Source organism: Crocodylus siamensis, chromosome 6, assembly GCF_052110815.1.
Source record: "Crocodylus siamensis isolate JL-2025a chromosome 6, ASM5211081v1, whole genome shotgun sequence".
Classification (NCBI taxonomy): domain Eukaryota; kingdom Metazoa; phylum Chordata; order Crocodylia; family Crocodylidae; genus Crocodylus; species Crocodylus siamensis.
In genome coordinates, this window is record NC_143400.1 from 97008506 (window position 1) to 97022192 (window position 13687).

Sequence of the window (13687 nt, forward strand, 5' to 3'; positions counted from 1 at the left end):
TCAAGACATGCCACGCTGGGTCAGAGAAGTGGTCTGTTTAGTCTGGTATCCTGACTCCAACAGTAGCAGGAGTGGATACTATAGAGGGAGATCACTTTGGAGTGATCTATCCCCTGTTCAGTGCATCCATCAGTTATTGGATTGGAGATGCCAACGGAAACGTCTCCAACCATTCTGTTCAATAGCCATTAATAGCGTTATCATGCATGAATTCATCTAGTCCCTTGCTGAACCTGGCTCTTCTCTGCCTCTACCACCTCCGGTGGCAACAAATTCCACAAGTTAACTACGTGTTGCATAAAAAGTCCTTTCTTTTGTTAGTTTTAAATATGTCTCCTAATAATTTAGTCAGGGGCCCTAGTTCTGGGACTCGGTGAACAGCACCACACCCTTCATGGTTTTATAGACCTTTATCAGATGCCCCCGCTGCCTTCTCCTTTCCAAACTGAAGAGTCCTGGCTGGATTGAATTAGTCCCAGGAGGTGAAGCATGTGATGAATTTATTTCCTCTTCCTGCGCATAGGCACGAAGTTTGCAATTCTTCAGCATTGACAAAAAGCCAGTAATGAGCTGTTCTTACCCAGTCATGCCAACGTGGGCATTTATGCCAAGAATGGGTCTCCCCCCAAATTTGCACTCAAAAGAACAAACTCTTCTTCACACAAGATCTTAACTAAGAAACTTAACACTTAACACATTTAACACACTCATCTACTTGAGCACAGCGGCCTTTGCACAATTTGTTACCTCAATCACTGCTACTAACTGGGTGTGTCTACACGTGCAATTAATGCTATTTGGTTTTATGGCGCAGTATATTTACTACTGGCATATGCAGATAGTAAATTTACTGTGCAGTAGACTAATTTACTGTGCAGTAAGCACCTGCACATGTAGACGGTGATGCTTTACTGTGCAGAAGATTAGTTTACTGCACAGTAAAATGTCCCGTGTAGACATGGCCACTGAAACTCATCCTGTGCTGTGGACCAGTGCACGGTCTAAGCAACAGTGAAGTCCCAGGCAGCCTCCACAACAGGGTCTAGTGAGACTTTCCATAGTGAATGCTCCTTGCACTGCTTAGCTAGAGGAGAGCGGGTGTCTCTTGTAGGACTAGATTCAGATGCTTGTGCAGAGGACCCCAGAAGGACTTCCACTGAAAGGAAGAGACTAGTCAGCATGAGAGAGAGACCCTGAATCAGGCCATGAGTGAGTAACTAGGTGCACAGACATGGCTCAGTGTTTGCAAATGATGGGTTTGTGTTGTCCGGCCCCATTCATTTCTAAACCTGTGGCCACCAGAAGAACCCCAGCAAGCTGTGACCTGAAGACAATGGGATGGCACAAGAGTCTGGCCCCTGACTTTCACGTGATTTCTGATCTAGACACAAGTGGAGAGGAGTTTTAAGGAGAAGGAGAGACCAAAAAGCTTTGTTAATAGGCCGCAATGTCTCATTGAGGCGTCTCCAGATCCCTTGTTCGAGCACGGCTCAGCTGTCCCTGTAAGTTCCCACCGCTCCCTGACTTCATCATCCCAGGCTGTGCTCAGGTCCTCATGCCGAGACCCCAGGAGCAGGAGGATGCTGTGCTGCAGGCTTCCCTCGGTAGGGTTAGGCACGCCGGGTGGGGGTCGGGGATGGCTTGCTGATTGTGTTGTGCCAATTCCACTGACAACAGGGAATTTAGCTTCCCATGACACCAGCTTCCTGAGGCCTGCCAGAGCCTCCACCATAAGAAGTGCTGTAAGACCTCCCTATTCGGGCAGATATTTAGCATGCAAAGCTAGGCTGGGATAACACTTGGGGGGGGGGGATCTCTGTTTTTATGCTGATATCCTAGTTCCCTTCTCAGTTGTTTTGTTCTCCTGCTGTATAAGTTATCCCAGTACCTTACCCTAAGTGGCCCCGAGCCTCTCTTGGGAGGGGCAGTATATAAAACAAGCAAATGGATGAATGACAGGAGTGACCGCAGCACAAAGCCCGTGTCCTCCTCCAGACTGAGCAGTAGCAGGGATGATGTGCATCTGTTAGGACTTTTCCCTAGGAGCCTGCATCTGCTTCACTAAACCTGTTGAGGAAGTGACATTCTTGTTTCACAGGGAGGGAAACCGAGGCACGGAGCCTGGGATTTGCTGTGGCTGAGCAGGAAGAGTTGAGCTGAAGCTCCCTTTATTGCTGCCCTTTATTCCCCCACATTTCAGCCTTCAGGGTGATCCTCTGTCCCATTCGAGGCAGGGCTTAGGCAGACTACGAGGTGCTTAACAAGGCATCGCTTTTGCTGTGCCAGCCTTTTCCTCTCTGCTTGTTGCCCCTCTCCTGTCGCTCTGTTGCTCCCTTCACTTCTAAAGCAAACTTGTGTGTCAAACGATTCGCAGGTCTCCAGTGCCTGGGAAGCAGTGAATTTCTGCACGCCATTCTGGCTTTCCCTCCCCAGCAGTTGGTACCTCATCTCCTCTGCCCAAATGCTGCTACCCACATGCTCAACAATGAATTAGCCAGTAATAGCGGACAGCCAGACTCTTTGGGAGTGAAACATTTGCAGGAACTGATTTGCTGCCAAGTTTAAAGCCTGGGAACACAAGGCAATTTAAAACTTGTCATTTTCTCACAGAAGGGGGATTATTGCTTTGTTATCAGCAAAGATGCTCTGTTGGGTTCGGTACCTTGCCCTTGAATTATCTAGGATGTACAGGTTGCCGGTGGGTCCCGTTTTCAAATGTGTGCTTGGGGTGGGGGTTGCCTGCGTGCAACATATATCCACGCGGTTATAACGAGGGTGTAGTACACGGTTGGTCTGCATAGATTGCGTGTGCACAGATCGTGTGCATATAGCAGCAGTGCAATTCCCCCGTAGCCTTAAAAAAAATAAGGCACAGTGGAAAAGATGAGTTGTTAGCTCAGTTGCTGGTGTTTTCAGCAGTCGAGGTGTTTTCCATGTATCTAGTCCAAGGGATCAATGCAGTTGCTGAGGTATTGATCATAGGTACGGCTGGCAAATACCTCTCCTGTACACTTAGTGTAGGCGAGGTCCTCCCTCTCCGTTAATCGCAGAGCCCCACTGAAGTGCAGAGCTCTGTCACTGCCTCCCCTCCTGATTGGGGTATCTGTCTACGTTCAACAAACAGAGGCCTAAATCTGTTCCGAAGACAAGGAGTGATTTCTAGCACCAGCACATGTCTACACATGCATTGATGTGCTTTAGTTAAGGCGCATTAAATCACTTAGCAAGCCAAGCCAAGCACAAAAGGACCCTGAGGTCCAACCTGCACTCAGCGCCCTTGGCTGAGGACAGTGGAGATCACCTGAGCCCGTGGAAGTATTTCACACAGGTACAGATCTTCAATAAAGCCAAATAGCCTGGTCACCGCCCAGCTGAACACTTCCATGAAACTCCTGCCTCTGAAATGCCACTTCCTATTTGGGGCACATCTACACATGTGCTTCTGTGTGTTTTAGGCTATTTTAATAAGCGTTAAAACATCACATAAAAACTTTTTACTTAACGCTCATTAAAATAGGCTAATGTGCATTTTCCTAGTACGTCACAATGGGAGTTGCTAGATTTAACGTGCATTAACTAAAACACATCAATGCATGTGTAGTCATGCCCCAGTACTAGAAATGGTTACTTGGCTTCGGGACAGATGTGATGCAGAAGGATCTGATTGGGGGAAGGCACATGAATATTTCCATCTTTTCTGTTAATTCACAAAATAACCAACTTCAGGGCACCCATTATCTTCCCTGATGTTCATTTAGTCTCTGTTTTGTGGTTGGAACAGCCTGCAAAATTCCAAGACTCGGCCTATGCCATTTTGATGGGTGGCATTTTTAATTGATTAGCATGGAGGAAATAATGAGCTGGTTTTCTTGAAACTTTTCGGAAAGTCAAAACTTTACTTGGAGATGGTGAGCTGAAAATAAGACTGCAATTTTCATACAGAGGTCGGACTTCTGCTTAGGGGGAAAAAGGAATCAGTCTTCAAGATGGGGTCACAGCGACTCCATCATGTTGTGTATCCCCATGTGGCTCTGTGGTGGGGTGTGTAAGGAGGGGATTAATATGTATTTTGCACATGCACAATCCCCTGTTCCACAAGCCAGTTCAAAGGAGGCGCCATAACTATGTGAACCGAGCACAAAACACTGCATGGTTGTAAATGAAATCACCATCGCCCACCCCCTAATATATTCACATTTGCAGAACAGCACCTGTTTAATAATGTAGTGTTGTACTGCAATATAGGCTTTGATTTATAGCTGCAGAACTGCCTTGATCAACTGAAGTAATTGAGACAGTGAGCCTAGCTCTGCAGGCTGATTTAATTCCTCTCTCTTAATAATTTCTTTAGAAGTCCACAAGGACATCTGGGTCAATCGATAGACGTCAATACCTCTTAAGACTCCCCCCCATCAACACACGTGAGCCTTGGGAAGTGTAATTCACTGCTCTGAAGAAGCCAGGGGCAGGGAGGGTTTGCTTGGAAGAGCTAGAGCATGAGGATTTGTTTCGGACAGTGTCTCACCGTGGGGGTAAGTCTTTTTGATTCAAAGCCAAGTAAAGAAGAAAAAACAAAAGCGAGAAAGAGAAATGTATTTTTTTCCTGTCGACACCTAAAATGAAATACGATGGAACAAGCGTTCGTGGCAGGTTAATTGTTCCTTGGATGTTTGAAAGCTCAGGACAGAGGGAGGGTGAATATTAACTCAAGTGAGGAGCAGGCTCCGCATCCAGGGAGCCCGTGGTAGCCAGACACATGCCGTCCCCAGTAGGCTTCCTTGCCAGACAGCGCGCGTGCCAGAAGGTCAGCCCGACCTTCCTCGGCTGTTTGCTGCATCTGTAAATAGGTCGTTACGGGGCTCGCAAGACCAAGTAACGGCACCTGCCGCGGGAGAGGGAAGGTGAGGCGGCAGCGAGGTCTTCTTGGAGGAGACGGGAAAGGGCCTGCCCATGCCGCGGGGGCACACGAGCCGTGAGCGCCTTTTGGACGCTATCCCACTTGTTCACTCGCACTCCGTCACGCCCGCGAGAACGCACGGTGCCCACGGCTTGCAAAGCAGCCACTTCCATAGGAAAGCAAATAGCTGGTGCAGTGAGGTTTGACTCGCATAAGATTAGCCTCAGTGGCGTGTATTTGCATATGGTAATAATCACAATTCATTTCCTTTGTTTGCTTTTTTTTTTTTTTTTTAATGACTGCACTGTCTGCTCACATGGCCCCTCAGCTCAGTCCCCCATCCCTGTCGCACAGATGGGGCTTCACAGTGGAGCTGCGGGAAGCCCAGACTGCAGCCTTTGGTTGAAAGAAGGAGACAGGTATGTAAATCTGTATATGGTAAGGTCCAGGGGGTCTCTAAAGTGTGTACTCTTACTGGCACAAGAGAGCACTTACTTAGATAATGACTGTCTGAATTCAGATTTTTGTAGCAATTCGCTGTGACCCATCTTTGGGGCCCCGGGGGTGAGCATGGCAGGCTTTAAATGCAATGATTTTTAATGCTGCTGTCTGATCGTGACCTGGAGAGCAGCACTGGGGTCCCAGTTTTACCGGTGCTGAGGCACAATGCAGCTAAGTGACTTGCCTGAGGGCACTCGGGGAATCTGTAGCAGAAAATGTCCAGCTTTCTCAAATCCTAGACGAGTGCCCTCAGCAATGACCCAGTCCCCTCATGTGCAAGCACACCTGGACCTGTCTTTGCCTGCTCAGCACCCTGCACAGCCTCAGCACCCCATGCCAGCCACAGGTTATGCTGGTAGCGGCGCTGCTTTGCAGGTTGCACGCTCTCATGTTGCTTGGGTGCTCGGGACCGAAGCATTAGCAGGACAGCTGGAGGGCCGACAATCGATGGGGACTATTGAGAAACTCCCCACAAAACTCACCTCGACACGCTCCGGTCGCAAGAGGCCGGGAGGGAGAGGGGGAGAAGATGTGCTGGTGAAGGAGACTAGAGGTGTTGAGATGAGGGGATGCTCTGCAGCTGCATAAGACCTGGTGGGCTCAAGAAGGGCATCTGGCCCACAGCCCCATTTCTGGCTTTCCCACAATGTTTGGGCAGAAAACTGATGCTGCTTTGGATTTCCCCTCCTACATCAGGCCCTCGTCCTCTCCACACGGCCCTTCAACGGGCAGGCACGACTCGCCTTGCATCTCTCCTCCCCTCCTGCAGCCTGCTCTGCATCTGCCTCCCGGGCTGCCTGACAGCAGATGCAGATGCAGACAGCTCAGGAGCCCTGACACGTCTTTTCTTCCCAGCTCCCAGCCAGCAATACCTTGAGGTCCCATGTGCCACTGGGTGCCCTCGGGTCCATCTGTCGCTGGCTGTTTGCAATACAGTCTTGCGGGAAGGGGACATCCCTGGACTTGCCCACGTAGGCAGACTCTGCAGAGACGCCTGGCTCCCTCGTCGTTGCTGGCTCTTGCTTGCTTTCAAACTCCTCCCTTCCCTTTCTTTGCATCCCCCTGTGCTGCTTTCCTCCCAGGGGCAGGGCATTTCCTGCTCGCAGCCCTCTCATACCCCTGCTCACCCAGCCAGCAGTGATGGCCACGTGCCACGTGGCCGGGGGACTAAGAGGGATGTGAAAGCCACGTCTCCAGCCTAGTCTTGTCATCTGCCCTGACCCAGAACCGGGCACCCTTCCTTTGGAGACTACACGGCAAGTTATCCTACAGACTCTCCCCGATCCTGAAATATTGCCCAGCTGAGGGGACAAGAAATTTCCACCCAAACAACTGCCCAGATGTGGTTGCCAAGGCTAGGAGATCGCTTCCCCACGCACCTTGCCCAGGCTGGTTGGAGCACTCACCCCGTACCCTCAGCTCCTGCACAGCGCACCCGCCCCTGCAAAGAGCCTAACCTGCACGTGGAGAGGAAGGTGCATTGAGGGTCAAGATGGGACAGGAGCTGTTCACTAGGGCTGTGTGAGGCTTCGGACAGCACTTCGGATCCAGAGAACCTGCAGATGCTTTGGGGTCCGAATCAGCATGTCTGGGTCGCAGCGCGGCCTCGTTCGGCTTCCCGAAGTGCTTCGGAGCCGCCTCGAAGATCTGGCCGGAGGGTATAATAGGAAACAATAAAATATCTATAACTTTATTTTTTTTGTCTGATATGAGTTAAATTTTCAGGATCGGTAGACTCTGCAGAGAGGCTAAGGTCTGCCAAGGTTCAGGAAGATTGGTGTAGGGGTTTGGGGGAAACAGCACCCCGAATTCTTGAAAGTAAAACTTCTGTCACGTCTATGTGTTACAACACAATGGGGTGAAAACTGCAGGGCTGGTAGGTCTTGCTGAGGCCACAAAGCCTGCCAGGTGTCAAGAAGTTCAGTGCAGGGGCTTGGGGGAACTGGCCTGGAGCTGCGGACAAGCACAACTGGTGCCACGGGTGCTGTGGGACTGACTGCCTGTCTTGGGGCAGGGAGGGGAGACGTGACTGCAGGGCTGGTGCTGAGCTGCTGTGTTCCCAGTTACCAGTCAATCAATCATGATTCACTCAGGGCCCAGCTCAATACACAGGACCTCGCTACTACACACCGACCACGGAGCAGCAATTAGCATCTACAACACCAGGCCAAGGGGAGGAAAGACTCAATGCAGGCAGCCAACTGCCCCAAGACAGACACAGTTCTTGGCACAAGTTTCGCCTGTCAGCAGCTAGGGGTGCAGGCCCCAGGACCCCCTGCACCGATCTCCTCCACACCTGGCAGGCGTCACAGCAGGGGCCCCCATCCCTGCAGCTGTCACCCCGCCGCGCCTTAACACGCAGGGTCACCCATGGCACGACTTGTGCTTGTCTGCAGCTTGAGGGGCCGTTCCCCCCAAACTCCTGCACTGATCTCCTTGAAACGTGGCAGGCTTCGGGGCCCCAGTAAGAGCTACCACCCTGCAGTTTTCACCCCCCTGTGGTGTGACACACACCCGTGAAAGGAGTTGGGCTTTCAAGAATTTGGGGTACAGTTCCTCCCAAACCCCTGCACCAATCTGCTTGAAACGTGGCAGGTTTCATGCTCTCAGCAGAGGCTACCCAAATAGGACAAGAAACAACAAAGTTATAGATAGTTCGTTGATTCCCCGTTATACCCTATGGCCGGATCTCCCAGGTGGCTCCGAAGTTTCAGCCGGATCGAAGTGCAAACCCGGCCCAGAGATCAGCATCACGTCGCTGACATCCGAAGTGGCCGAATCAGATCACTGCCAACTCGCACAGACCTAGTGCTGACCTCCCCTCTTAGGGCTGCTTGGCACACCAATTGCACCTCCTTACTACTTCACGCACCCGCAGTGTGTGGTGCGTTGGGTCTCAGAGACTCATTTGGCCTGATTAATGATCACTGAAGGGTTGTGTTGTGGCTCCAGCTGAAATCAGGTATTATACAGGTCTCGAGCATGTCCAACTCCACGCCCCAAATTGCCTACACTTCTCTAGCTCAGGCGATGATCTGTTGCTTATGCCACGTTAGGCATCTTTTATGACTCAGTCCCTCCAACTTCCCTTTTCACCCATTCTGTGGTGCTCTTTTTTTTTTTTTGATGCCATGTCCCCCTTTTTGGGCTCCAATTTTGGCCTTTGATCCAGTGAAGCATGAGCCTCATGACATTCGCAAGCTGCAGAGTTTGCGTCACCCACTGTAGGAGGGGTCCCGATGCATGGTGCACACGTGAAACTCGTTCCATTTTAATGAAAAAACTCATGTTTCGCATTCAGCTGTAAAACTAAATATAATTAAAACACAAGCCAACGCAGGGTCAAGCAGCTTGGCATGTGTTAAGCCCCATCATTGAACTGCAAAGCTGTTCCCTTCCAGAGGAGGTTTATCTCCAAAACTTCACCACACTCCAGTGGTTTGCAAATGAACATGGGATAAGCTCCAAAATCAGCTCTGTGGGCTTGTCTGGAAAAAGCATAGGAAATGGGAGCCTAAACCTAGGAGAAGGGAGAGCTTTGGCCCAGGTTTGGCTTGTCCCCTGTGTTTGGTTGAAAGAGCTCCAGTAGGATTCAGGGCCTGTGATGCAAACCAAGCAAAGCCTGGCAGCTTTTTGAGGAATTTCCCTTGAATACTGACACATGACAAAGACAAAACTCAGAGGAGAGCATGGGAGCTTCTTATGAACGAGAACCACAGCAAAGGTCCATCCAACCCCTTTCAGCTCCGTACCCCACACCTTCACCAACCTAGCCCTCTGACACGCACGCTTTCTTCATGGCTCTTGTGTTATACTATTGCATTCAGGTTTGGGGGCCATCGGATGAAGCTGTCCCCACCATGTGTCTCTGCACACTACAACATCTGCCACTGGAGCCTCAGGTTGGGTAGCCCTGTGTTTCAGAGAGTTGGAAATGCATCCTTGCGTGGGAGCACCCTCAGTCTTTGAAGCACCCAGAGTTGCTTTGCTGCTCCATAAGGACTACCAAACCCTTTCCCAAGCACGCTACTCAGTCTTGAGAGCTTCCGTCTCCAAAGCCTTGCCCCAGGGGATGAGGTGGGGGCTCAGCAGATACACCTGATGGCCTTTGCTGTGGCCTTGCCAGCTCTCGGTAGAGAAGTGTCTGTCTGCTCCTGGGCTGTTGGCTGCCCTCCAGCCTGCCGGCACCGTCTCCTTCCACCTCCCTCCCTGGCAATGGGGCTGAGAGCCTGGAAGGTGTTCAGCAGACCGCAGTGCCTTGTTATTCGGTCTGCCAGTAATGCCAATCCCCGCTGAATCCTGACTCTACAGCTGTGTCATTTTGCCAGCAAGGAAACAAAGACCAGTTCGCTCCTCAGCAAGTGTCATGTTTGCATCATGCTTTCCGGAATAGCTTATCAGTAGCCGGGTGAGTTATGAAGAGCTGCAAAGAGGCTTAGCTTCACTCTCTTGGGCAAGAGTATGCCCACCGATCCCGACTGAGTCACACCGCAGAGGTGAAGCTGCTGCCCAGGGAAGCTGGAGAATCACACCGGGGAGCTTTAATAGAGGGGCCCACTAAGCAAATCAGAAAATGGGCTCATATAAGCTGTCCTCAGTGGAGCTACCCAGATGCAAATCGTAGACTGATAGAAAGTGAGGGTGGAAGGGAGCTCAGGAGTCACATCCAGTCCACCCCCTGCTCCAAGCAGGACCAGCCCCAACTACATCATCCCAGCCACGGCTTTGTCTACCCGGGGCTTCAAAACCTCCAGCCAAAACCACGATGCAGGAGCAAGGTTGAGTGAGGGCTGGATGAACAGCAGCCGTCAGTGCTGGTAAATCTCACCCCACCCACCCACCGTCCCCAGCTCTGGAGTTAACTTCTCTTTCTGGCTCCCCCGAAGTGTGCAGAGCAGATGTGAGGGTGTGATAGCACCTCCTGAAGAGGCAGGTTTTGTTCCTTCGCAGTTGTTTCCTCCCCCCACCCCATGTGCTATTTTTACGCTGTGTTCAAATGGGTGTTTTATTTGCTTCTCTTAACTCCTGGCCTCCCATGAGAGTCGCCTGCAGCTTTCGTCTTTGCCTGACCTCTTTCCCCCCTCCATGCACATCTGCTGGCACGTCCTGCCTCTCCTCTCCTCCCTTCCTCGCCTTTGCTCTCTGTTGTACCCACTCCCCCTCTCACAGCATCTGTATTCATGGGGCGGCCCCCCAAAGCCTGCCAGGAGGGTCACCGACCACCTGAGAGGAGCAATCCCTGGCCCAAAGACCTTGCAAGCAGAGGTCCTGATCCTGCGAGAATCTTGTGGACTCTCTGTCCTTGGAGGTGTTTGAATCTATGAACCTCTATTCCCTTGAGATCCCAATAACATGTTCTCGGTAGTGGCAGATGACAGAAGGAGCAATGGGCTCAAGTTCCAGCAAAGGAAGTTGAGGCTGGATATTAGGAAAAACTCTCACGAGGAGGGTGGTGAAGCACTGGAGCAGGTTACCCAGAGCGGTGGTGCAGTCTCCATCCTTGGAGGTTTTGAAGCCCCGGGTAGACAAAGCCTTGGCTGGGATGATGGAGTTGGGGCTGGTCCTGCTTGGAGCAGGGGGTTGGACTGGATGTGACATCCTGAGGTCCCTCCCAACCCTCATTGTCTATGATACTATGAAAGCTGTTTTGCAGGGGTGTCCAAATCAGTTGAAGGAGCAGGGCAGGCACAGAGATGTTGTTATGCCAACAGAAGCCAGCGCAAATGGCACCGGAGTCTCACAGTAAGTGGAGAGGGAAGGTGAGTGTTAAGCTACCTTTTCCTGTGACCTGGTCCTCACAATGTTATTGATTGTTTGCAGCTTTGAGAGACCTTGGCCAAGACCGAAGCTTGGCACCAGGTGCTGTATCAACACCCAGATGAGAGCCCTGCCTGAAAGAGCTTGCGGGAGGATCAGACAGGACTGGACAAAAGCTGGAGAGAACCAGGGAGAAGAAGGTCCAAGGTCCTTCCTGCTCGGTGTTGGGGCTCAAAGTGGGACCCAGGTGTCCCAGGTCCGTGTCCGCTCCACTGTACTGCCTTCCCCTTTCCATACAGCCAAGCTGTCGTGTCCTGTCTACCCCCAGGTTGTGAAGTGTCCTGTGCCTTCTCAGCACACATCTGTACAGCACCCAACACTGGGCCTTTCCTGGAGCCCCAGGGCACTATTATAATAAATGCAGCATGCACATACACCCATGCACATGCACGCACGCACGCACATGCACATACATACATGCACACACACACAAGCTTTTGTAATAGCATTTTATTGTTCTCCCTCTCTCAGCTCAACAGCAACGCTAGGGTCAAGTCAGTCCTTCCCATCCTGGGATCTAATATTGACTGATTTTTCAAGCGCAGCCTTTTGGCTCCCATCCATGGACTAGCTGAGCTCTGGGCTCTTTAGCCTCTATGATCAGATGCAATAAGCCGGTTTTGAGTCCATCCGTGTAGCAACTTGCAAGTTGGAACAGAAGCTGTAAGGCCAGGATTTGGAGAATGAAACCAAGAAGCATGTGCTAGAGAATCATAGCATCATAGAGAATGAGGGTTGAAGGGAGCTCAGGAGGTCTCATCTAGTCCAGCCCCCTGCTCCAAGCAGGACCAGCCCCAACTCCACTGTCCCAGCCAAGGCTTTGTCTGCCTGGGTCTTCAAAACCTCCAAGGATGAAGATCCCACCTCCTCTCTGGGTAACCTGTTCCAGTGCTTCACCACCCTCCCAATAGTTTCATAGTTGGTCATGTTGGAAGGGACCTGAGCAGGTCATCAAGTCCGACCATGGGCAGGAAAGGATGCTGGGGTCAAATGACCCCGGCAAGGTGTTCATTGAGCCTCCTCTTAAAGACCCCCAGGGTAGGAGCCAGCACCACTTCTCTTGGAAGTTGGTTCCAGATCCTAGCCGCCCTGAGAGTGAAGTCGCGCCTCCTGATATCTAGTCTGAATGTGCTCTCTGTCAACTTATGCCCATTAGGGCCCAAGCCTGGGGGAAGAAATGGGTGGTGTCAGATCAGAGAGGCACCAGTAGACTGCCCGGGGCAGCGGTGAAATCCCCATCACTGGAGGTTTGCAAGAGCCAGCTAGAGAAGCATTGGGCAGGGAGGATTTAGGAGCAGCATCCTGCTTTGGTGCAGGGCGCTGCCATCCCTTCCGGCCATGTGCAGCTACACGGGGCTCCCCAAGTCGCCAAACCCAGCCTGGTGCAGACACATAAGGAAACCAGTCCTCAGGATGAGAGCCCGGCCACACATGCAGCCGTCACACCAGTCCTTGGACATCCTTGCGCTCACTGATGGAGCAGGGCAGCTGCTTAGGAAATTGCCTCTCCAGCAAAAATGGCAGTGAAAGAAGTGGAATCTATTGAGAATTTTCCAAGGAATAAAAGCAGAGTCATTTCTCTGACTGCCTTGAGCCTTTTTCCTCCAAATGCATGTTTTCCCTAAGCCATTTTCTGCCTAAAAAAGAAAGGAAATCAACAGCAAATTTTCTTCTGAGCTCCCTGTTGCAGGTCCTGAGAGGAAGCAGGTCACGGCGTGCTGCAGGAGGGGGTCCCTGAGGTGCTCTTGGCAGGAGCGCCATTTCATTTGGGACTTCCAGAGGGCAGACACAGCAAAAGTATCTCATCTTGTGATGAATTCATGGATCCCTGGATGAACTGGGCTGGTGCTGGTGCCCACTCCCCCAGTGCATGCATGGTTTGGTGCTTTGATCCTCTTGGCACCACTTGATTTCTAATCAAAGCCTCCTCTTCTATGAGGGGTCCCTTGCCATGTTGTCATAGGGTATGGGGCTTGCAGTCACTGCCTCGGTGCCAGCCCAGCGTGGATGGATCTGGGATTGTGAAAAGGAAGGGGGTGGAGTGCGTTAAAACTGGTACATCGTTCGTCACCCATAACACAACACAGATTTGTCTCCAGCTAAAGAGAAACTAGAAGCATTACTATTATTTGGGGGGGGTTCACTTTAAGATCAAAACAAAAACCCAGCATCACTATTGGAACATGCACTAATTTGCTAAATTAGATATTAAGTTAGAAAAACATGAAAAATTGGCAAAAATATAATGTTACTGGTCCTGGAGTCAAAACAGTTAAATGTTTCAGGGTCTGGGTTGTAGCCGTGTTGGTCTAAGGATGTAGGCAGACAAGGTTCTTTGGGTAAATCCAATATCTTCTATTAGACTGGATTAAAGTTAAATGTACTTTTCTTATTCAGATTCACAAAACAAGCTCTAGCCACTTTGAACAATGCATCACTGTCAGTCACTTCTACTCCTGAGTCAATATGACC

General features: G+C 51.0%; 1 long non-coding RNA gene across 1 annotated transcript; it reads left to right on the forward strand.

The window, feature by feature from the left end:
- Nucleotides 1-4458: 4458 nt before the first annotated feature.
- On the forward strand, nucleotides 4459-13203 carry LOC149863273 (uncharacterized). The gene is made up of 3 exons (XR_016443067.1): nucleotides 4459-4532; nucleotides 5226-5316; nucleotides 11219-13203. It is a non-coding gene; the product is annotated as an uncharacterized LOC149863273 (long non-coding RNA).
- The last annotated feature ends 484 nt before the right edge of the window (nucleotides 13204-13687 follow it).